This window comes from Kogia breviceps, chromosome 19 (genome assembly GCF_026419965.1).
Source record: "Kogia breviceps isolate mKogBre1 chromosome 19, mKogBre1 haplotype 1, whole genome shotgun sequence".
Lineage (NCBI taxonomy): Eukaryota > Metazoa > Chordata > Mammalia > Artiodactyla > Physeteridae > Kogia > Kogia breviceps.
The window spans coordinates 15,737,734-15,761,271 of NC_081328.1; the positions used below are offsets into that span (position 1 = coordinate 15,737,734).

At 42.9% G+C, this 23,538-nt stretch overlaps 1 protein-coding gene across 2 annotated transcripts in view; it reads left to right on the plus strand.

The window, feature by feature from the left end:
* The window catches only part of LYRM9 (LYR motif containing 9), a 77,618-nt gene that overhangs the window by 35,378 nt on the left and 18,702 nt on the right, over nucleotides 1-23,538 (plus strand). The window contains exon 4 of one of the 2 annotated variants that reach the window (XR_010838211.1): nucleotides 12,282-12,783. The exons of the other annotated variant lie outside the window; for it this stretch is intronic. The gene's annotated coding sequence lies outside the window, so the exon portion shown is untranslated. Of the gene's footprint in view, nucleotides 1-12,281; nucleotides 12,784-23,538 lie in introns of those variants that run through there. 2 annotated transcript variants of the gene reach the window in all.

Here is a 23,538-nt window from a genome sequence, read left to right on the forward strand (position 1 = left end):
GCGAGCCACAACTACTGAGCCTGCATACCACAACTACTGAAGCCCACGCACCTAGAGCCTGTTCTCCGCAACAAGAGAAGCCCGTGCACCGCAATGAGAGAAAGCCCATGCGCAGCAACGAAGACCCAACGCAGCCAAAAATAAATAAATAAATTTATTTAAAAAAGAATAACTGAGGGGACATCCCTGGTGGTCCAGTGGTTAAGAATCCGCCTTCCAGTGCAGGGGAAGCAGTTCGATCCCTGGCTGGGGAACTAAGATCCCACATGCCATGAGGCAGCTAAGCCCATGAGCTCTAGAGCCCGAGCAACACAACTAGAGAGAAGCCCGCATGCCGCAACGAAAGATCCTGTTTGCCTCAACTAAGACCCGATGCAGCCAAATAAATAAATAGATGTTAAAAAAAAAAAAAAAGAAAAAAGAATGAGTCGGGGAAAGAGGCCAGTGACTGATGATCTCTCACCCAGATTTGTACACCTGCCTAGCCTCCCATGGACTGTTCAGGGCCCCCCCCAACCCCCCCACCCCCCAGCAACTCAAAGGAGTATAATTCAAAGAAGGGCTATCTTCCTCTTTGCACCAGAACCCCCTGCAACTTTCACATTTCAAGGGCTCCCGGGTCTTGGCTGTGATGAGAGATGGTTGTGCCTGGTGACCATGGTGGTGCCCTGTGACAACTCCGTGGAGAAGCCAAGGCTCAGCAGGAGAGGACTCAACCATGGGCGCACGTGAAACACCTTTGGGAAACACCCAGAAGTACATGAGTATGTGGCACAAGGGTCAGGGAATTTTGAGTTGTTACTGTTAATGGGACACCCTCTGTGTCCACAGGCTGGTAGGATCCTCTCCCTACTTCTCTGCTACCTTTCCTTCTGATGATTGTCATGTAATGTCTACAGAAGGTTGCGATCCCTCTAGTGTGGCCAGGTATTTGAGAATAAGCCCAAAGGAGGTCTTCATTAATAGAAATATGGCCACCAGACACCCATTTAGCATCTACTGAGCACACACCATGGACAGAACCCTACTATGTTTCAGTGGGAGGCACCAGTCCTGTCCCTGGGGGGTTCCTTTTATGGGAGAGGTCACACACACATGAAACAACTTTAGAATAATTATAGTATAATAATATACTTGTTCTCACACAGGGTACTATGGCAACAGACTCTAGGTTTGGGAGTTGCTTGCTAACCCATATTACTTGTAGCTGTTTTTATCCCTGGCTACCCACTAGAATCACCGGAGGGAGGGGCTTAAAAACTCTGATGTCAAGACCAATTCAATCAGAATCTGTGGGTAGAGCCCTGGCATTGATGTGTTTTAAAAGCTCCCGAGTGGGACTTCCCTGGCCATGCAGTGGTTAAGATTCTGCGCTTCCAGTGCTGGGGGCACAGGTTCGAACTCTGGTCAGAGAACTAAGATCCCGCATGCCACGCGGTATGGCAAAAAAAAAAAAGGTAATACAAATAAATATTATGTCAATTAAAAAAAAAAAGCTCCCGAGTGACTTTTTCCCCTTACTTCATATTTTTGTTAGCATTTTCCAAATAATTAAGACAATACATTTTAAACGGCACAGAGGCAGATTGAAGAACATTCAGAATTTTTAAACAGCTTTGTAAATATTCAAAGGTGGGATTCTTATCCTTTTAGTGCTGTATTTTTAATAGGAAACTGCTTTCAATATAAAATACTGTGCTAAAAAAAGTACTGTACTAGATATAACTCAAAAATAAATTTTATGAATATGCAGGTAGATATTTTTAAGATTAGAATTTATATAATGTTAAAACACTTGCACTTGATTTAGTCTATTGTCTTATTTATGAGGTTACAAGAAACCTGAGATAATTTAAGACCGAAAAGAAAAAAGAATTTGACAGTGAAAATGATATTTTATCCTGAGACCACAGGCAAAAAATAAAACCATGATCTTCTTCCTAAAAACTTCCTATCCTTTGTGTAATTGAGGTCAACCACCTCCCTTCAAAACACTATAATTCACTCCATCCTTCTTTTCAGCAATAAATAGAAATATCAGAACAAATAAAATTTCCTGAAAATCTAACCATTTAAAATTATGCCAAAGATTGTTTATTTAATACTTACATAACTCTTCTATATAATATAAATATACATTTATGTATTATATATAATTATTTTTTGAAGAGATTATCAGTGAAGTTTATCTCTACCTTATAATCTATTTTATATTAACATTCTGTTCAGTTCAAAATAATAATTCAGTACAATTTTGGTGATTCTGTTTTCACAAGTGCCAGTCAAAATAGGTGCAAAGTCAAAAGAATTGTTTCTACTGAAAGAATTCAACATGTAAATTTGGTCTCCTGAGAATCAGGCAGGGTTCATAAAATCTCCTTCAGTGTGATTACCTCCTTAGGAGATTTATCTTAAAGCTTTCTGAAGGTACTTACAAGCACTATAAATAAAGCACCATGCCGCCTGCCATGTCAAAATCGGGCCCACCAACGGGAGATGTCACACTGGTGTGCTGGGGCCAGCTGCGCTGCCCACTTAGTGCCGATGGTTGAATATTCAGGAACTTTGTGAGCAGGCTGTTCAACCATTGGTAGCTTGAAATCACCCCCAGTGAGAGTACTTCACCATGAGAATCAGGGCACCCCCAAGAGCCAGTTTACCAGCATCCGCTGTCTAGGACAGTGTTTGTGATTTTACCTAGGACTATCAGATTTTGAAAAGCTGTTCCCCCAACCCCCAGTGCTTTGCCTGGGTGCACACCCAGCTATGACTTTATGGCCATGACACCGAGCCTGCTGCAGGACCACGTGGCAGAGGCGCATGCATCCCTCTCCTCCCACAGCTGTGCTGTGCCAACTCCCCCTAGTCCTAGAGTGACATTCCTCGGCAACGTGTACGCCTGTTTACTTTGAGCCCGGTTACGTAACGTGTATTTATACCTGTTAACTTATTTTTCCTCGCCACGAGTGAACAGAAGATATATAAAGTACTTATCATCAGGCGTAGTATCGGGTAGGGAAAAGAAACATGAACGGAGAAACTGCCTTATAAGAAAGTCTTTAAATGCCATCGATAAGGCTCACAGATGCAGAAAGAGCCCCATATTTCCGGTTGTAAAATGACAAGAGTCTGTGTTCCGTTGGTAGTTATTGTTCCCAGTAAGAGCATCATTCTGCCTGAGATCCTTATTTGTATGGCGTCTCCGGTGACTAACTGTGTGATCTTGCCAAGTTACCTGGCTACTCAAGTTTCCTCCACTGCTACGTTGCAGACTGGGTCCGATCATGAAATAGAGCTGTGGTTCTCAAACCTGAGAGCACATACCATCACCTGGGGCAACACAGATTGCTGGGCCCTACCCACGGAGGCTCTGAGGCAGTAGGGGTAGTCGAGGCCTGAGAACTGGCATTCCTAACAAGTTCCCAGGGGATGCTGCTGGCCAGGATAACACTCTGAGAACCATTGAAACAAAGCAGAGAAATAATAACAGTTGCATAATTCTTTGTCTCCCCTGTTCCCTTGACTGATAAGGAAAGGGGAAATAGCATTTATTGCGGATCTACAATTATGCAAGTCATCTCATTTTATTTAATACTCACAACACCCTCAAAGTAATTATTAGTTTATGGATAAGGAAATTGAAGCTCAAAAAAGTTAAATGACTTGCCCAGAGCTTTAAAATGAAGACCTGGTGAATCTGGGATTCAAATACATTTGTCCAACTCCAAAATCTATATTCTATTTGTTGCACCTTGCTGCCTCTACCCACAGTGTTTGGCCATGGCAATTGCATTAGCTTAGGGGTTTAATTTTATTCTACTTCCTCCTACATGATAGTTTGTCTTCTACTTTAATTGTCTTACTGTCTTTTTTCTAGGTATTCTGATGTACAGCCAGAGGCCAGTCCACTAGTCTAGAACAAATTATTTGGCTTTTTCAGCCTCTTTTTTCTCATCTATAAAATGGGGAATCATATTACCCGCCTTAGAGCATCGCAGTGGAATTAAAAGTCTGCATAAACCACTTGGCAGACGTTAGGTGCTTGATGGCTGTTGTAATCACTCAATGACCTCTCGCTTCCCTTGCTTGCCATCGTCACTAATTTCAGAACGAATCAGATGATGTGTTGTCCTTCTCCTCTTGCATTAGCTACAATAACTGAGACTTATTCTGACCATTTGTTTGAATTGTCTTCTCGGTGCATCTCCTGTTGGCACCTATTGAATATATATTGCAGAGTGTTGTGAATATTAAATGTGATAACTTGTAAGAGGCATAGCAATCAGCCAGTCAACAAGCAAACATTTATTAAGCATCTGCTCTGTGCCAGTCATGGGGTATAAGAGTGAAGCAGAGTCCCTGCCCTAAAGGAACTTGCATGATCATTTTCATTGCTTCTTTTTGGAGGTGGCAAGGATTAAATCTCTGATACTTTTGTAATACTACTGCTTCTGCCTTTTCAATACTGCTTTGCTTTGCTTTCGAGTTGGTTGATTGGTTGGTTGGTTTTCAGTATGTTCTAGGAGTCAGTGAATTGGCGGGAAGTTGGAATCCTACTTTTGAACTCCCAGCAACTCCCTGTCTGTTTTCACACAAATGGACTTGCCGATATCAATAAGATGATACCTTCTGGTCTCAGTATCTACGGTGTTGCAGGTCTGGGTGTGACTTGCTGCTATGACTCCCTAGACAGCAGCAGAAGCTGGAGTTAAGAGCTCACTTTTCCTCCAGCATCTTGCACATCCCAGAACCTGAAGTTCTGTGCTTGGTGCAGTGCCTGAGAACTAACTTCAGTAATTAGTGGTGCACTTGTCAAGGTCACCAGTGGCTGTCACGTTGCTAAATCCAATGCTCAGCTCCCAGTCCCCATCTTAGCTGACCCACCAGTGGCATTTGGAGAGTTATCCCTCTCTCCCTTCTCCCTCAAACACTTTCTTCACTTGGCTTCAAGGACACCACACTCTCCTTGTTTGTACTTTCCTCCTCACCTCTAGGGAGGCGCCCGCCATCTGAGCTCCTCCCACTCCTGACCCACCTGCCATCTACTCCTTCTCAGCTAAAAGCACCTCCACCCTTCCAGCTGCTCAGGCCAGAGCCCTTGCAGTCACACTTTACTCCCCTCTTTCCGTCACACCCCACATCAAATCCAATAGCAAATCTGTTAGCCCGACCTTAAAATATACCCGGAATCTGACCACTTCTCATCACCTCTGCTGCCACCACCCTGGTCTGAGCCACCATCATCTCTTGCCTGGATTATTTTAATAGCCTCCTAAATGGTCTCCCCACCTTGATCCCTGTCCCCTGCCCCCCGCCCCTAGTAAATTGTTCTTTTTTTTTTTTTTGCGGTACGCGGGCCTCTCACTGTTGTGGCCTCTCCTGTTGCGGAGCACAGGTTCCGGACGCGCAGGCTCAGCGGCCATGGCTCACGGGCCCAGCCGCTCCGCAGCATGTGGGATCTTCCCGGACGGGGGCACGAACCTGTGTCCCCTGCATCGGCAGGCGGACTCTCAACCACTGTGCCACCAGGGAAGCCCTAGTAAATTGTTCTTGACCACGATGGCCAGGTTCATTCTTCTAAAGTGTAAGTCAGATCATGCCACTCCTCCACTCAGAGCCCTCCAGTGGCTGATTGTGTCTCTCAGAGAAAAGCTGATGTTCTTAAAATGGCCCCAAAGCCCTGTGACCTCTCCCAGCATCTCTTAGTACCGGTACTAGACAGTACTCTCCCCGCCCCTCTTCTGGCCTCCTTGCTCTTTCCTGACTTTGCCAGGCCCGCCCCACACAGGGCCTTTGCACTTGCTCTTCTGCTCTTCCACGGTCCTCTACCCTCCCCGCCTACTTCCCCCACCCCCGCCCCAGATGGCAGCACGATTTCCCCACTCACCTCCTTCAGTTGCTTGTTCGCTTGTCTCTTGCTCAGTGAAAGCTCCCCTGACCACCGTATTTAAAGCTGCAGCCTTCCTCACTCCCCATCCTCTTCCTGCTTTGTGTTCTTCCACAGACCTACCATCTCCTAATAGAGTATGTGGTTCCTTCTTTGTTTCATTTTCACCTGTGTCCTCCGCTCTGATATAAGCAGTAGGAAGGCAGGGGGTTTATGTGTTTTGCCCACCATTCATCCCAAGCACCCAACACAGTGCCTGGCACACAGTCAACCCTTAACAAATATTTGTCAAATGCATGACTGCCTGACATTTAACAAGTTCTTACTATGTACCAGGCCCTGTGCTAACTGCCTTCCTGGAGTCTATCATTTCATCCTCTAGCAACACTGAGCGGTAGACACTATTATTATTTTATAGATTAGGAAATGAAAATTTAGGCTAACTTGCCTGAGGTGACGTGGTTACAAAGTGATAGAGGTAGAGTTTGAACCCACCTAGCTAGCCTCCAGAGCCCGGGTGCCTGACCTCTTTGCTGCAGTGTATTGAAGCCTCAATGTGGGGCCTCTGCCTCCAGGGGGCCTTCCTGACCCCCCAGCACAGTCTGGGCCTGATGACTGGCCCACACCGTTGGTACTCCCACAGCACCAGGCACCATCTCAGAGCTCTTCTAGGAGTCGGTCTGTATGTCTGCCTCTCTCTGTAGCTTGTGAGTTCTGCTAGGACAGTGCCTTATTCATGTTTATCTTCCCAGCCTGGCATGGCACATGGTAGGTACCCAGTGAACGTGGGTGCAGGAGGTTGGAGCTGCTGTGTCTTCCAGGCTCTGTGGATCGATGGTGGGAGCAGGAGCCCCATGACCATCAGCCACGTCTGACTTGCACAGGGTGGGAGATGGGTCACATGCATGCAGTCTGCCTTCCTCCAAGCACAGAATAGACACTCAGGAACTTGTGCTGGCTTGAGGACAGAATTACTTCCTTCAGGAATTGACTTGAACCCTTCAGGCCACACGGGGTGGGTGGTGGGCTCGGGATTTGTTAATGTCTCAAGAAGAAGCATTTGGAAGAGACGCATTTGGGCAAAGCTGGTTTTGCCAAGGTGCTCATGGAAGAGACTGCTATGATATCTTGCTCTTCCTGGTTTAACTGAACAGAAACGCACTCTTATCTTGATTGACACACTTTTGTGTCTTTTAAAAGAATTATATTGAAAGACAGTGCTTTGCCTTCAGTGGCGAAGGATGTTATAGCACGTATGGGCTCAGTATAGTAAGTCTGCTTGCAGTTTGCCTACAGACAGCTGTATAAGAACTTGGACTAAGTCAAGGACATTCCTTGGATATTAGTACTTTTGTTACCTCTCAGACATACATGTAACTTCTTGTAATTTGGCCTTTTATGTTAAAGGTGGAGCATCTACGTTTAGGAAGGGGATGGATAGATAAGATTCCAGTTAACTGAGGGCACTAATTAATGAATTGTAGTTGATTGAGTTTGTAAATAATGGAACCCTAAGGCACCTTTGTGTCCCGTGTTTACTCATCCTGTAAACCAGAAACAGTCACACCTCGCTGTAACCAACCCTGAGCTCAGTCCAAACATTGTAGCTGTTCTGCTACTTTACTAGTTGACAATTGTCCTAATAAGTGGACCTCTTTTAGTTCCCAGGGCTTAGGAAACTTCTGTTCTATTGAGAATGTTGCAGGGCTGCTATTTGTTGTAGCAGGTTTGGCTCAAGACGAGAACATGGATGAGTGTAGCTGTGCAAAGTGCTTTGCGGAGAGAGAAAAAGTTGTTTTGAGTCACTGCACCTGCCTGTCTCCCTGGGCTGTGATGCAAAACACAATCCTTTCAAACAAAAGAATGTAGGAAGTGACAGTCCTTCAGCCTCACCAGTGAATTCAAATCAGCTCCAAGAAAACAGATTCAAATCAGTAACCCAAACCCCACCCAGAGCCAATTCTTTGTGAACAATGGCTGTAACCCACGCCTCACTGAGCATTAGGTGATCAGCTATTTTAAGTAGCATGGGTGCTTAACCCCAAAGTCAGGTTTAGTTAGTTAATTAATTTTATTCTGCCTTTTTATAAAGACAGGACATGAGGGGTTTTATAATTTTAAATACAGTGGAAATGGAGAATTTTAAAAGGGACTGGAAGCTGGTTATGGCAAAGTAGGAAATATTCTCACTAATGTGGATAAAATGGTTTGAGCATGAAAGTTAACACTGAGCTTCCTAGCCCCCAAGGCAAAAACAGAAATGGTGGGCCATGTGAGTTTCATCATCATTATCTGAAGGAGATGGAGAAGGAAAGCAGCTGAGCAGCTGCATTTAGTTTTGTTTGAAGGAGCAAGCATTCACCGGGCATTACATTGTTGGAAAATTAAATTTTGTAGATTCTCATGTAAGGCACTTGAGATACTTGCTCAGAGATGTCTTCGGCTGTAGTTTTGCAGGAGCAGAAATGGACCCTGTTTTACCATGAAACCATGAAAGTATAAATCAATGATGGTTCTTCCGAGGAGAGCAGTCACCTCATACTTAAGCTCCACATCTATGCCTAATTCTGTGTCACATTTACTTTTAACTTTGGTGCAGGGATGCGAGGTGGTTGCTCATAAAGAATTGACTTCCAGAAAGATGGATTCTAGAGACACAGCCAACACAGGTAATACAAACAAGTCAGCTTGAACAAACCACCAGAAAACCCTCACGTCTTCTTTTTCCACTGGTTGCTCCATACTGTATTTACCCCTGTGTGACGCTGTCAAGAGAGAGAATGAAATAACCAGGAGAGTCTTCGGGCAAAGGAGACACAACAAATAGCACTGACATCATGCACTGAGAGGAGCTTCAGCTGTTGGAAATTCCCAGTGTGCACATTTTGGCATTTCCACCTAGAGTGTGGACTTCCTGGGACAGTGGAAGAAAGCCCACCCTGCTCTCTGTAGTAAGAGTGTCCCTGCCCAAGGGCAAGTATCCTGGTCATTAGCTTTCCCAAACTGGCCCAGTTCCAATGTTTGACTTTATATATACAAAGGCAGCTTTTCTGATACACATTTGCAGGACATTCAATTAGCTTGTTTTCTTGCCTTCTCTCATCTGGTTCTTTGGAACCATCTGCAAACATCTGCGTTGCAAGTGCAAGTGATTAGCTCCAGAGTGACCCCTATCTCTCCTGTAAGCCATTTCAGGGCAGCGGGGGCGCTTCCAGCATCTCTGGATCGATAACCAATGCGCCTCACAAGGGAGTAGATACAGAGGTGAATGCAGCCATTCCATCTCCTGGTTCCAACCCTCTAAACGAGAAAGTTTCCACTTGGGGACGGCCCAGGGATGAATTCTTTCTGGCTGTGTGCCCTTTGGAAGACACAGGTTTCTTCCAGGGTGCCAAGTGAATGGCAGGAGTGATGAGTAACAGTCTCTCTCTAGCACGGTGAGCTGTTTTATGGGCAACAGAGGGCATGAGTGGGAAGCAAGGGGCTGGGGCTATCCCCTTATGGGAGCGACATGAAGCCAATGTCAAGTCAAAGGACAGGAAGAGAGCTCCCCAACTCCCCCAGTTTATTAAACTAGTGCATTCTGAGGCACCCAGTTTAGTTCTGAGCACGGCAGCCGTGGGATTTTCCCTGTCTGGGTGAGACAAGTGATTCAGCTCTTCGGTTAATTCCCTTTCTCGGCTCGCGGCTCTAATTCTTGACTTTGCAGTAGAAAAAACACCTCTCAGAAATAGGTATCACTTAGCTGAGCCACTTGCAAGGCAGCCAGACATCCATGAAGAAATCCTCTAGGCTCCCCAAGAGGTCTAGAAAGTAACAGTAGTAAAAATAATAATAACAGCCATTGCTTATATAGCACTTACTATATACCAGCTTCTGTTCTAAGCACGTCCCTTACATTTACTCATTTGATGCTCTTAAGAGCCCTATGAGTTTGGTGGTGTTGTTATCCTCATTTACAGGTGAGGAATTTTGGAAACAGAGAGGTATAGTAACTCATCCAAGGTCACACAGTAGTGAGACGATGTCTGCTGAACACAGGATACTAAGAAAGTGTCACGAGAAAGAGTGGTTTGAGGTAATGGTCTTGGTGGTCTGTAGCCAGCCTGGTGAGGACTGAGGCTCTTGAACCTACTTTGGATCCAGGAGCCCTCTGAGAATAAGTTGAAAGCATACACCTTCTTCCTAGAAATATGTACATACGCATTATCATAGAAAAAATTCCAGTGTAGCTGCTTTACTTGAGGAATTGCAACTCAGTGACTGTTTAACAAGGAATAGTATCACTTTTCCTGATATTTGCTGCCAGTGGTGCTACCCTCTTTTCTGCAGGTAAGCTTCTGTTAATGAGCAACGAGCAGGACTTCTGGGTCTGTCCCCATAACATTAGTCATTTGCATTTATAAAACAGTCTTTTGTACACTTTACATATGTACAGTTTTATTTGCCAATTATACCTCAATAAAGCCAGTGTGGCGGGGGGAGGAAACGGTCTCATTTAAGTTGTTAAGCCTTATTATTAACAATGTTATTTAAGTTCTCTCCATTTAAAAACTTCTATCTTGTATTCACTTCCAACTTCCCTCCTCCTCCCAGGCCCATGAGGCTCCTTTCCGCCTAAGGGTTGTGTGTGTGTGTGTGTGTGTGTTGGGTGAGGTGTGTCTGCTCTCACTCAACCCCTCCATCCTTCTTGGTTACTCCCTCACTGATCTTTGATTGGGTTCAGGTCAGAGGAGGCACCTGCTAAGGGCCTAGCTGCAAGAGCCTCAATGTCAAATCACTGTCAAGTGGCATATTGAGGGATGTGTGTGTTGGGGGCACTGTCCATGCAGAATTTAAATGCAATCATAAAACTGACAAAAGCCAGTCTACGTTTATCCTCACTATGCCCAGAAAATATTAAAGAACATAAGTGACCAAATACTTCTTCCCGCCTAAGCGGACCAACCCCCTTGGTATGCCATGACTGCCAGGCCTTGGCAGTCCCTTGAGACCAGTGTCTTCAGGCTGACTCCCAGCCAGAAGCACCTGCTGCTCATGCCTCTATGCCCGGTGCAGCTTGCCTCCTCATCTCCAGCAAACCTGCAGCCTCCCAGCTCATCTTACTCTCCACAGCCCCAACTCTGGCACCTGCAGGTCGTGGTTGCTGGTGGGAACTTGGGGTTGGAGGGAGTGTTCTTGCCCTCTCTTGACTATGCCACTCCAGTAGCATCAGGGCAGTCCGGTGGCTCTGTGGGCATCAGATAGGCAATGAAGTGTCAATCTCCCCATTGTGCAGATACCAACAGATTTTTATCCACTCTCATCCCTGTTCGAACTAGTCAGAGTCCCACTCTTTCCCCTCCATCTCCAGGGAGAGGAAAGATAGAATAACTTCTTTTCACAAATGCTCTCCTCCCCCAAGAAGCATCTCCCCACTCACCCTAAACCATCAGCTTTATATTGACCAGGGTGGTAGAGAGAAGGGGGTGTGTCCTTGGTTCTTCCAAGTGTTACCCCTTGTCAGGCCTGGTGGGAAGGTGGCTTGCTTCCAAGCTGGTAGCTCATGGACTTTGCTACGTGGTATTGGGTTGGTCAAAAAGTTCTCTCGGGTTTTTCTGAAACATCTTATGGAAAAAAACAAATGAACTTTTTGGTCAACACGATATATCCAGTTCCTTTGGTCCTCAGTTCCAGTCACAGTTTTGGGAAATCAGAAACAATTTATCTCTGCATCTCAGGCCACCATACTGTAGTTGTATAAAATTTCAGGGGATTCTCAGACCAATGCCAAGATGACACAGATGTTAGAATTACCTGACAAGGATTTTAAAGTAGTCATCGTGAAAATGCTTCAACAAGCAATGACAAACATGCTTGAGACAAATAAAAAACTAGAAAACCTCAGCAGAGAAGCAGAAGTTATAAAGAAGAATCAAGCAGAATTTTTAGAACTGAAAAATACAGGAACCAAAATTTTAAAACTCAGTTAATGGGCTTAAGAGAAGAGTAGAGAGGACAGATGAAAGAATTAGTGAACTTGAAGGTAAAAAAATAGAAATTCCCAAATCTGAACAATAAAGAGAAATAGACTGAAAAATGTAGAGCCACAGGGACCTATGAGACTGTAACAAAAGAACATTTGTGTCATTGGAGTCACAGGAAAGGAGAAAGAGACTGAAGCTTAAAATGTGTTTGAAGTAACAATGGATGAAAACTTCCCAAACTTGGCAAAAGACACTGATTCAAGAAGCTGAGAAAATCCCAGACAGGATAATCCTAAAGAAATCCATGCCAAGACACATAATCAAGCTTCTAAAAATTAAAGAAAAGAAATTCTTGCAAGTATCAAAATAGAAATTATACCTTACCTATAGGAGGAAAACAATTCAAATGATAGTATATTTCTCAACAGAAACCATGGATACCTGAAGGAAGTGATATAACATTTTTCAAATGCGGAAAGAAAAGAACTGTCAACCCAGAATTCTGTAACCAGTGTTATAGAAAATATCCTTCAGGACTGATAAACATAAATCAAGACATTTGTAGATGAAGGAAAAACTAAGAGGATTTGTCTCCAGAATTTGTCTGCTCTAAGAAATGGCTAACGGAAGTTCTAGAAACAGAAAGGAAATGGTTAAAGAAGGAATCTCTGAACATCAGAAAGGAAGAAAGAGCAAAGGAAGGAGTAAAACTATGGGTAAATACAATAGCGCTTCCTTCTTCTTTTAAGTTTTCTGAATTATATTTGATTGTTGAATCAAAAATTGTAACACTGTCTGATTCTCAATATATATAGAAGAATATATAGACTGGTTCTCTCTATATATAGAAGAATTATTTAAGACAATTACTTAAATAATTGTAATGGGAGAGGGTATAAATGGGAGAGTGTAAAAGACACTGAGAAGAGCAGAGTATCATGTCTGTGTTATTCTTGCCCCAAATGCATGACCTTAATCTAATCATGAGAAAATATCAGAGAAATCAAAATTGTAGAACATTCTACAAAATAACTGACCAGTACTCTTCAAAAGTGTCAAGGTCACAAAAAACAGAGGAACTGAATCACATTGGAAAAATATAAAGAGATATCACAACCAAATGCAATGTGAGATCCTAAATTGGACTTCTAAAATATTTCTTTCTTTAAAAAAATTCTGTTAAAACGATAACAGCAGAGTACATAAAGTACTCTAATCCTAAATATATTATGTAATGATTCTTTATATATGGACAAAACTATGTAACCACCACTCAGGTCAAGACATAATATTTCCAAAAGGAAGGAAAAAACATAAGATTCATTTGCGTCCTTTCCCTGTCTATCCCCTCCCACAGAGGCAACCACTATTCTGACTTCTATCATCAACAATTAGTTTTACCTGTTCTTGAACTTCATATAAATGGAATCACATAGCAGGTACTCTTTTGTGTCTGGCTTCTTCCATTTAACATAGTATCTGTGAGATTCATTTATGTCATTTTGTAAACTCAAGTTTGTTTTTATGCTGAGTAGTATTCCATTATATGACTACCCTATAATTAGTTAATTAATTCTCCTGTTTATGGGCATTTGGCTTGTTTCTAGTGTTTGACTACTATGAATAAAGCTCCTATAAACATTTTTGTATTGTGTATTTTTGTTCACACTTGAACTTATTTCTTTGGGCTAATATATAGGAATGGAATTTCTGGGCCATATTTTTAGCTTTAGAGATACTGCCAGGCAGTTTCCCAAAGTTGTACCAATTTACATTCCCTCCAGTGATGTATGAGAGTTTGTTGTTCCATGTCCTTGCTAACACTTGGTATTCTTAGTCTTTTGTTTTAGCTATTCTTGTGGGTATGACTCTCCTTTTACGTATTTTTACACCATCACCGCAATCCATCTACTGAACTTTTCATTTTCCCAGACTGAAATTCTGTGCCCATTAAACAGTAACTCCTCATTCCTCCCTCCCCCGAGCCTCAGCAACCACCATTCTACTATCTGTTTCTATGAATTTGACTACTTCTAGGTGCCTCACATAAGTGAACTCATACAGTTTTTGTCCTTTCGTGGTTGGCTTATTTCACTTAGCATAATGTCTTCAAGGTTCATCCATGTTGTAGCATGTGTCAGAATTCATTTCAAAGGCTGAATAATATTCCCTTGTAAATACATTCTACATTTGTTTAACCATCTGTCAATGGATACTTGTGAATAATGCTGCTATGAACATGGGTGTACAATATCTGTTTGAGACCCTGCTTTCAATTCTTTTGGGTATATACCCAGAAGTAGAATTGCTAGATCGCTATGTTTAACTTTTTGAGGAACTGCCATGCTTTTATCCACAGTGGCTGTGCCTTTTTACATTCCCACCAGTAAACAAAGACCGAATGACCTGTAAGTCTAAAATATGTACTATCTGGCCCTTTACAGAAAAAGTTTTCCAACCCCTACTCCTGGCTATTCTAGGTCCTTTGCATATTTTTAAAATCCTGCTGGGATTTTGATTGAGATTGCACCGACTCTTTAGGTCAGTATCATCTTGCAATACTGAGTCTGCCAATACATGAACATTGTGGCTCTCTCCAGTTATTTATGTCTTCTTTAATTCCTCTCAGCAATGTTTTATGGTTTTAGTGTAGCTCTTGTACATCTTTTAATAGATTTATCCCTAGTTATCTAATGTTTTTTGATACCATTATAAATGGCATTTTAAAACTTTTTATTTGAAAATAATTTCAGACCTAAAGAAATGTTGAAAAATTACTACAAATAATTCTATATACCCTTCACCCAGATTCCCTAAATGCTAACATTTTGCTACATTTGATTTACTATTCCCTCTCCTCTTTCTCTCTCACACACACTGACACACACAGAGACACATTATTGGTAGATGGTAATTTTAAAATCTTATTTTTCAATGTTGCTAATATATAGAAATAAAACTGATGTTTTATACTGATCTTAGCTAGTGACTTTGCTAAATTCACTTGTTAATTTTAGTAATAATTTTTTTGACTTTTCTACATATAAAGTTATGCCATCTGTGAAAAATGACAGTTTTATGGCTTCCTTTTTAATCTTATTTCTTTTTCTTGAATTATTGCATTGGCTAGGACCTCTGGTAAAGAGTTGAATATAAGTGGTGATAGTCAACATTTCTGTCTTGTTCTCAAACTCAGGAGAAAAGTGTTCACTATTCTGCCACTAAATTGGATGTTAGCATTAAGTATTTTGTTGCTATTATGATAAAGGATATCAGCAAAATACCTACAAAACCCAAATGCCCATCAAATAAATTTACACAGTGATGAAAAAGAATGAATTACTGCTACATTTAACAATACAGTGAATCACATAGATAAAACAATGAGCCAAGAACACCAGAAACAAGAGTATATTCTGTATCATTCCACTTCTATAAAGTTCAAGAACAGGTGAAACTAATCAGAATAGTGGTTTCTGAAGCAGGGGATTGACAAGGAAGGGACATGAAGGATCCTTCTGGGGAGGTGGAAATGTGTTATATCTTGATCTGAGTGGTAGGTACATAGATATGTATATATATGTAAAAATTAATTGAGAAGTATACATATAACTAATGCATTTTTAAAAAACATCTATAACTAATGCATTTTTAATAAAAAATTTAAGTTTCTGCTTAAACAGAAAATTCAAGATTCTATGTGTTTTGCACAAAACTACATTGTATTTCCATCATAGAAGCTATTGTTATCAGCTGTCCCACACTCCCCCAGCTTATTTATCTATGAAGCCCTCGAGAAGGGTTTTATCAAACATCCTTTGGGAGATCCCATCACTCTATGTCTGTGATAGTGCTTCTCAAACCTTTTTTTTTTTCCCATGCCCTGTGCAATGATTATTTATTCCAGTTTTTAAAATAGCTCTACCAGACAAGGGGATTTGGTGGAAATTCCCTCTGGAAACTGTGTGGGGTGCCTGCCCACACAGCTTGAGAATCATTGGTCCCCTGATGGGATAATTTTTTTGAAAAAAATTAAAAGAACTTTCTTCCAATGACTTGTTCTTAGTGAATTTGCATTGGTCCCTAGAGGTCAAGGCACTAATAGATCATCTATTCAATATCCAGTTTAGAATTTTTCCAGGGTTGGGCATTAAGCTTCCTGGTGGTGAGAATTACCACCTGCTCTAATTACATCATAAACTGTAGTAAAACCTTATCCGGATTTTTACTTACTTTGGCAAATTCCCCTTTTTTGCTTAAGCCAGTTTACGTTTGTCTATCTGCTGTTTGCAACTCAAAACATTTTAACTGATTAAGAACGGAAACTAACCCTGAGATATTACCCACTGAAATTTAAATCTTAAAACAGCCAAATGAGTAGATGCTACTCTGCCAGCTTATAGATGAGGAAGCTGAGGTTCTGAGAGAGCAGATGACCTGTTGAACCAGTGGAGTCAAGATTTGAATTCGGATGCCAGTCTCACCTCAGTGCTCATGTTCTTTCCCCAACTCATTATCTCCCTCTTAACCACCATGCCCAACTATGTTCTACACTTTGTGATTTGAAGACATTCTCTTTGATGGAGACTGGCATGAAAACAGATGTTGAATAGTTCTACTTTCTTCTAATCACACCTGTCCTTTAATGTAGCATAGCATGTCCAGAGCTATTTTCCATGGAACCCTAATGTTTCTCTAAGTGTTAATATGTATGCCATGAAAAACAAAATTGTTTAATGGTCAAATGACTTGGGAAATGCTACTCCATCTTAAGAGTCACGGGTGGATTAGCCCTTTAAAGGCTCTGATGAAGCCTGCAGCAAATAACCTGCTTAATTTCACTTAATCAGCATTTCTCAAACTTATTGGTCACAAAACCCTGTGTCGGAGGAACATTTATTAAAATTTTGGTGAGACATTAAGTGTTCATTGGAACAGAGTTTGGGAAATGCTGATGTAATGGACCAAACCCTAAGCTTGGTATCAGAGAATCCATTGTCTAACCCTTACGAAGTCTATTTATCTAAACTTTAGTGTATCAAATTAAAATAGGCCAATAGTCACATCCTGCCTTGCACAGAACCTTTAGAATTCAAATCAGATACAGGAGCCATAATAGCTAACATCTGCTATGTGTTTGTTCTGTGCTTAAACAATAATACCTGAATTCATTTAATTTTCACTATATCCTATATGGTAGATTCTGTCATTGTACATGGGGGAATTGATGCTCTAGAGGGTCTCACAGTCTCTAAGTGGAAAAACCAGGATTTGATGCCAGATAGCCTGGGCCCAGACCGGTAACCACTGCCCCATCCTGCCTCTCATCTCTTACGCTCTGACAGTGACCAGGAGGCCCTTTGACAGATCTTAGTGTCTTTTCTAATCTTCTGCCCCTTCTGCACGTCTTGCTTCTGCCTTGGAGTTCGTTCTCTGAACTCCTACACCGTACCGGAAGAGCTGCTGGAAATCCCATGTCGGTACACCACGGCGTTTCCACCCAGTGTGTGGGCACGACCTCAAGACAACACGTTCTCACCACAGCCTGTGGAAGAAGTGATGGAGGAGGGAGTGTCAGGCGCGGTGAACAGACTTGGCTTTGCTGCCTGTGGGCACCACGGTCTGGCCAGCAGGAACCCTCTAGAGCTTGTGCTTGCTCCTTGCTCTGGAACAGCTCTGAACTCTGAACTGGCTTTTCAAGAACCAATGCCCGTCTAATACTCTGTTCCCTCCGTCCTTCCCTCCCTCTCTTCCTTTCTTAATTGAATTTTTTTTTAAATTTTTAATTTTAGACAAAATTTATGCAGGGTAAAAAAAAAAACCCAACAGTATCAAAGAATATAGAATAATAATTAAGTCTTACTCCCAACCCGGATTCTCCCTCACACCCAGTTCCCCTTCCCAGAGGCAACCACTGTGCCAGTTTCTTCCCAAAATATATAATGCGTGAAAGTATGGATGTGTTGCTCCCCCGTTGTTTTTTCACAAGTCATATGATACTATTACATCTTGCTTTTTTTGCTCTTTGTAACAGCTGCTGAGAACTCCATCAGTTTACTTAATGTAATCTATTTACTGTAGACTTGTCTGGCCACATTGTCTGGCTTATTTGGCCTTGTGCATGGTAGTCAGGTAGGGGTCTACACAGGTGTCTGCCTGCTCACCTTCACAGATACCTGCCTGGATGTGGACGGAGGCAGCTTCAAACCTGGACCTTTTGAAGGACACCAGAGGGTCTGAGGGGAATGACTGACCCCAAATGCTGGAAGGAGGATGATACATATTTTCCTGGGTGGTTATCAAATCTGGATGTGACCGAATCTCTGTTAACAGCCTCTTTTCTCATCCTGGAGAGCTGGGCTCAGCACTTTAACACACCTCGGAGGTGGGCACATCACAGCCTAGTAATAAGAACTGGGTTCTTTACAACACTTAGGTGGAGAGATGGAGAACAGGGGTTCCACTACACGCCACACAGCCAGCTTCACAATGGTCCTCAACCCCATTTCCAACGCTCCTCCCCCTGTTCCTGCACAACCTCACTCATTCCTCTTCCACTGCCTCTTCCTCTCAGACTCTCTTTCTTCCCTTTCTAGAGCAATTTGTCTCTTTCCCTTTACACCTTCACACCCCCTACCTCAGCCTGCACAGCAAAGTTTCTCAGAGTGTGGTCTCCAGATCTTCTGTATCAGATTCACCTGCAGGGTTTGTTGACAATGCCACCCAGGACCTGAAAGAACTAGAAATTGGGGCAGGAAGGGCCAGGAATCAGCATCACTAGCAAGCTCCCAGTTCGTTTATGGTGGTCCTAAAGTTTGAGGACTAGATGTGGAAGGTTGCCTTTGGCGCCATCAGTTGGATCCAGGTAGCTGGAGCCAGGCTGATGAGATCCAGTGGTACTAAGCATGGTGGCCTGTGGATATAAATGCCACTATCCTGGCAGGCTCCAGTCAGCAAGGGGCCGTGGTGTGGCCACACTAATACTGAATTCAGTCCCTGGGATGAAGGAGGAAATCCCCCTCAATGTGGTTTGCACATAGTAGACCCTGCTTAGAGGCCAGCATTTTTTCCCTTTTGAAAATTGAAGAGAAGTTATATGTAGTAAAGTGCACAAAATCGAATGGTGCAGCTTGATGGGTTTTTGCATAACGACACACCTGTGCACCTCCACCCCATCAAGAGACAGAGCACAGGCTCCCTCCTGCTTCCTTCCTCATACCCTTCTGCCCAGAGGTAGCCACTATAGTGACCTCCATCACCAGAGATTAATTTGGCCTGTTTTTGAGCTTTATCTAAACAGAATCATACAGGGTGCACTCTTGTGTTTGACTTCTTTTACTCAACACTTTGTCTGTGAGATTCATTCATGTTTTTGCGTGTAGTAGTCCTTTTCATTGCTGTGTACTAAGGGTCAGCAAACTGTTTCTATAAAGGGTCAGACAGTAAGCATTTTCAGCTATGCAGACCATACAGTCTCTCTTACAACTACTCAGCTCCACCATGGTGACTCAAGTGCAGTTACAGAAAACACACACACACACACACACACACACACACACACACACACACACACACACACACACACACACACACCCCAGGCTACAGGTTGGCCTGTGGGTCACAGTCTGCCCAGCCTTGCTGTGTGAACTTTCATTATACGAATATATCACAATTTATTTCATTATTCATTCTCCTGTTATGGGCATTTAGGTTGCTTTGGGATACAATGATTAGCACTGCCGTTTGGTGAACATATGCGCTCATTTTGTGGAGTGGAAGGAGTGGAATTGTTAGGTCGTAAGACTGGCATCCGTGTAGCTTTGGTGGATATCGTCAAACAGTATTCCAACATTGTTGTACCAATTTGCACTCGGTCAGCAGAGTTTCTTTACATCCTCAGTAACACTTGATATTGTCAGGTTTTTTTAGTTACAGCCATTTGGGTGGGTATGTCGTGGTATCTCCTTGTGGATTTTAATTTACATTTCCTTGGTGACTAATGGTGTTGAGCAACTTTTAAAATGGGGTTTTGGGCCATGTGTATATTCTTTTTTGTGAAGTAAAGATTTTCTTCTGTTTCTAATCATTGAATTATTTGTCTTTTTCTTGTTGATTTGTAGAAGTTTGTTATATATTTTGGATACAACTCCTTTGTTAGTTATAAGTATGGCAACTATCTTCTTTTAGTTTATGGCTAGCCTTTTTACTTTCTTAATAATGTCTTTTGATGAACAGAAGTTTTTGATTTTAATGAGGTCCAATTTATCAACTTTTTCCTTTTACAGTTAGTGCTTTTTGTGTTCTGCTTCAGAAATCTTTGCCTGCCGCAAGGTCATGAAGATATCATCCTGTGTTTTCTTCTAGAAGCCTTATTGTTTTACCTTTTCACCTATAGGCCTGCAATTCATTTTGAATTAATGTTTGTGTTTGATATGAGGTAGGAATCAAAGTTCATTATATTCCATGTGGAAACCCAACTGTTCCAATACCAGTTAGTGAAAAGACCATATTTTCCACCCAGAGTAGGAGATCTGCACTTAATCTGGAGATCTAGTCTTTAAAAGGGATCTGGGCACCTGCAGAGTGTTCAGATAGGGGAGGGTCTCTGACCTATGCCTCAGAAGAGAGAGATGAAGGGGCGGGGAGTCTAGATGCTCTGTGCTGGAATAGTATGGAGCCATCAACTCTAAAATGGACAGGACATACAGGGAAAAAAGGTTGGTCATTTCCACTTGTGAAGTTCTGTCTCCATAATGCTTAGAAGGATGTTGCACCAGGCCAAGATTTTTTTAGGTGTTCCTGGCAAACAAGATTTCCAAGAAATTACCCTTGGAAAAAAGAAGCTGGCTTTGCGTTTTTAAATGTTTTCATTACTCTTCATATTGCCCAGGCCAAATTTTTGCTTCCAGAGGAGAACAGGCTTTAAACTGTGAAAGACTAAGTAAACCTGTCCTGGCAGCAGCAGTAATCAGGGAAAGTCCTGAGTATTTCGAGACCCAAAACTGTTTATTTCTGTAAGTGAAAGAGAGAGTGTCCCGGGCTAAGTTTCTGCAGACATCAGACTGAGGACTAATATTTTCCAGACGGATGACTACTGTCCAGAGCTTTCCTGGACCACTCCCCAGGGCGTTCTCCCTGGCTACGTGAGCCCCAGCAGCCACCCTGCCATCTGCAAGGGACAAGAAAGCTGAGGTTGTATACTTCACTCTGACACCCTGAGCCAGGGGCACAAGGGTGCTTGTTATTTCTCACCATTTTCAGAGCGTATGGGATTTGGATCTGGCTGGTGAGCACGGAGCCAGGGAGTGGACATGGGAGTGACGGCTTTGATCTGAGATAATGCTGGAAGAGTACTTCATTCCCTGACTCATGGTTTATACCTGAGAACCTGGAGTCTGCAGGTGCAGCTGCACCTGGGGATAAGGCACCTTTGGATCAGTAGGCTCCACCAACCCAGGATTGTTCTTGAGCTCCACTCTCCTTGGAAGGTGATAGGGATTGCAATTAACAAATAACTTATTCTCTGCCGTGTTAATCGATGCATTCACCCAACAAATATTTCTCGAGGCAGGCATGACGCTAGGCACTGGGTATATACATCAATGAACAAAACAGACAAAAATTCTTGCTCTCGCGTGGCCTTCATTCTAGTGGGGAAAAGCAGACAATGAACAAACAAATAAGTAAATTATATAGGATGTGAAGTTAAGTTCTGGGGGTGATGGATAAAGCAGGAAAAGGGGGATCAGGAAGGTCAAGGTTGGGGAAGGGCTGTAATTTTAAATAGGGGTGGCAGGGTTGGCCTCAATGAAAAGCGACATGTGAACAAAGAATTGGAGGGAGTCATGGGGTTATCTGGAGGAAAAGTTGTCCATGCAAGGCTTTGACTCACCCCCAGATTAGGTAAATTCTAAATCCAAGGCTTCCTCCCTCCCTCCCTCCCTTCCTCCCTTCCACACACATTAATTGAGTGCCTGCTGTATTCCAGATACTCTCTCACGCCCTATAGCTCTCCTCTCACTGAGAAACAAAGGATAGATGTGCTCAGTTGCTGAGAGCTCCCCAGGCCTCTTTAAACAGAACTTGGACATCTTCAGAAATGGCCCCAATATGGCAGGACAGATGGGAATTTAATGATGGATTGTCTCTCTAATATTGGAACCTCATAGAAGCGCCCAGAATGAAATTAAATTTGTAATATGTTCACTCCAACAATTTTTATTTCATTCCAACTAACCCCTATCTTCTGAGGCCTTTGATGGGCATTTTAATTAAATCATGAAGAGCCCTTTGTCTCCTGAGAAGGAGGATTAAACACCCCCCCCCCCCAATACCACCACCTCCCTCCCACCCTGACTGCTGAGGAATGTGCCTTGTTCCCAGCAGGGTGTTGGTTTGGCAGGACCCAGTTGTGGATGCAGTCTCCACCTGAACCCCACTCGCAGGTTCAGAGTAGCGATAGTGGCAGTAACTCGTGGTTGGAGCAGTTGCCGGATCCTGGGTACTTGATTAAATGCTGTTGAAAACAGCCTGCCCCCAAACCCTGTGTGTCTATGTGTCTCCCTGCTCTGGCCTATTATAAGCAGTTGTGACCCTCTTCAACTTGACACTTCAGCTTTATGGCTTCCCTGATATGACTGGCCAGAGCTTTCGGCTGCTCTGCTGTGAATGTTCTTGCCTGGGGTGGGTCCTTCATCCATTCATTCATGCATTTTTTTTCCATTTTGTAGTCATTCATTCATTTCTACCTTCCTGTCCCATAGGCATTTCAACCTTGAGTTCCTGACCTTATCCCACCCCTAGACCAGCTCCTCCTCCTGTTTTCCTGGCTCAGTAAGTGCCATCTCTGCCCCTCAGTCACAGCAGCTAGAAACCTGGCAGTCACGCCTGCCACCTGTGCTCCCTCATCCTCCATGTCCATCACTACCTGTGTGGCCTTGGGTAAGCTGGTTAACCTCTCTGTGCCTTTCCCCATTGTAACATGGAGATAATCTCACTACCTCAGGGGATTGTTTGGAGAGAACAGGAGTTAATACAGATAAAGGACAGCATCTGGCACGTAGTAAGAACTAGATACATTTAACCAACAGAGATAATGCTGTTGGTTATGTTCTTATCCTTTAGCCAGATGGTAGTTCATAATATTATCATGCTTTTAATGCTACATGTTTTTGGGTTTGGTTTTTTTTTTTTGCGTTGCATGGGCCTCTCACTGTCGTGGCCTCTCCCGTTGCGGAGCACAGGCTCCGGACGCGCAGGCTCAGCGGCCATGACTCACGGGTCCAGCCGCTCCGCGGCATGTGGGATCCTCCCGGACCGGGGCACGAACCCGTGTCCCCTGCATCGGCAGGCGGACTCTCAACCACTGCGCCACCAGGGAAGCCCAATGCCACGTGTTTTAATTTGAATGCATGAAATATTACATTAAAATATAACAAAGGAAAAAAGTTAATCTTAACTGAAGAAATGATACAGTAAAAGAATAATGATATGCAAAAGTGTTCACAGATATTATTGTTAAGCAAAAACAAATAGCCTGTTATAAAACAGTATGTATGACATGATCTCAGTTTTGTAAAAAAAAAATTATGTGTATATGTGTGTATGGATAGAAGAACCAGCCCAAATGTTACTTAGTGTAACCACCCTCTGGGTGATAGGATTACATAGAGTTTTAGCTGTCTT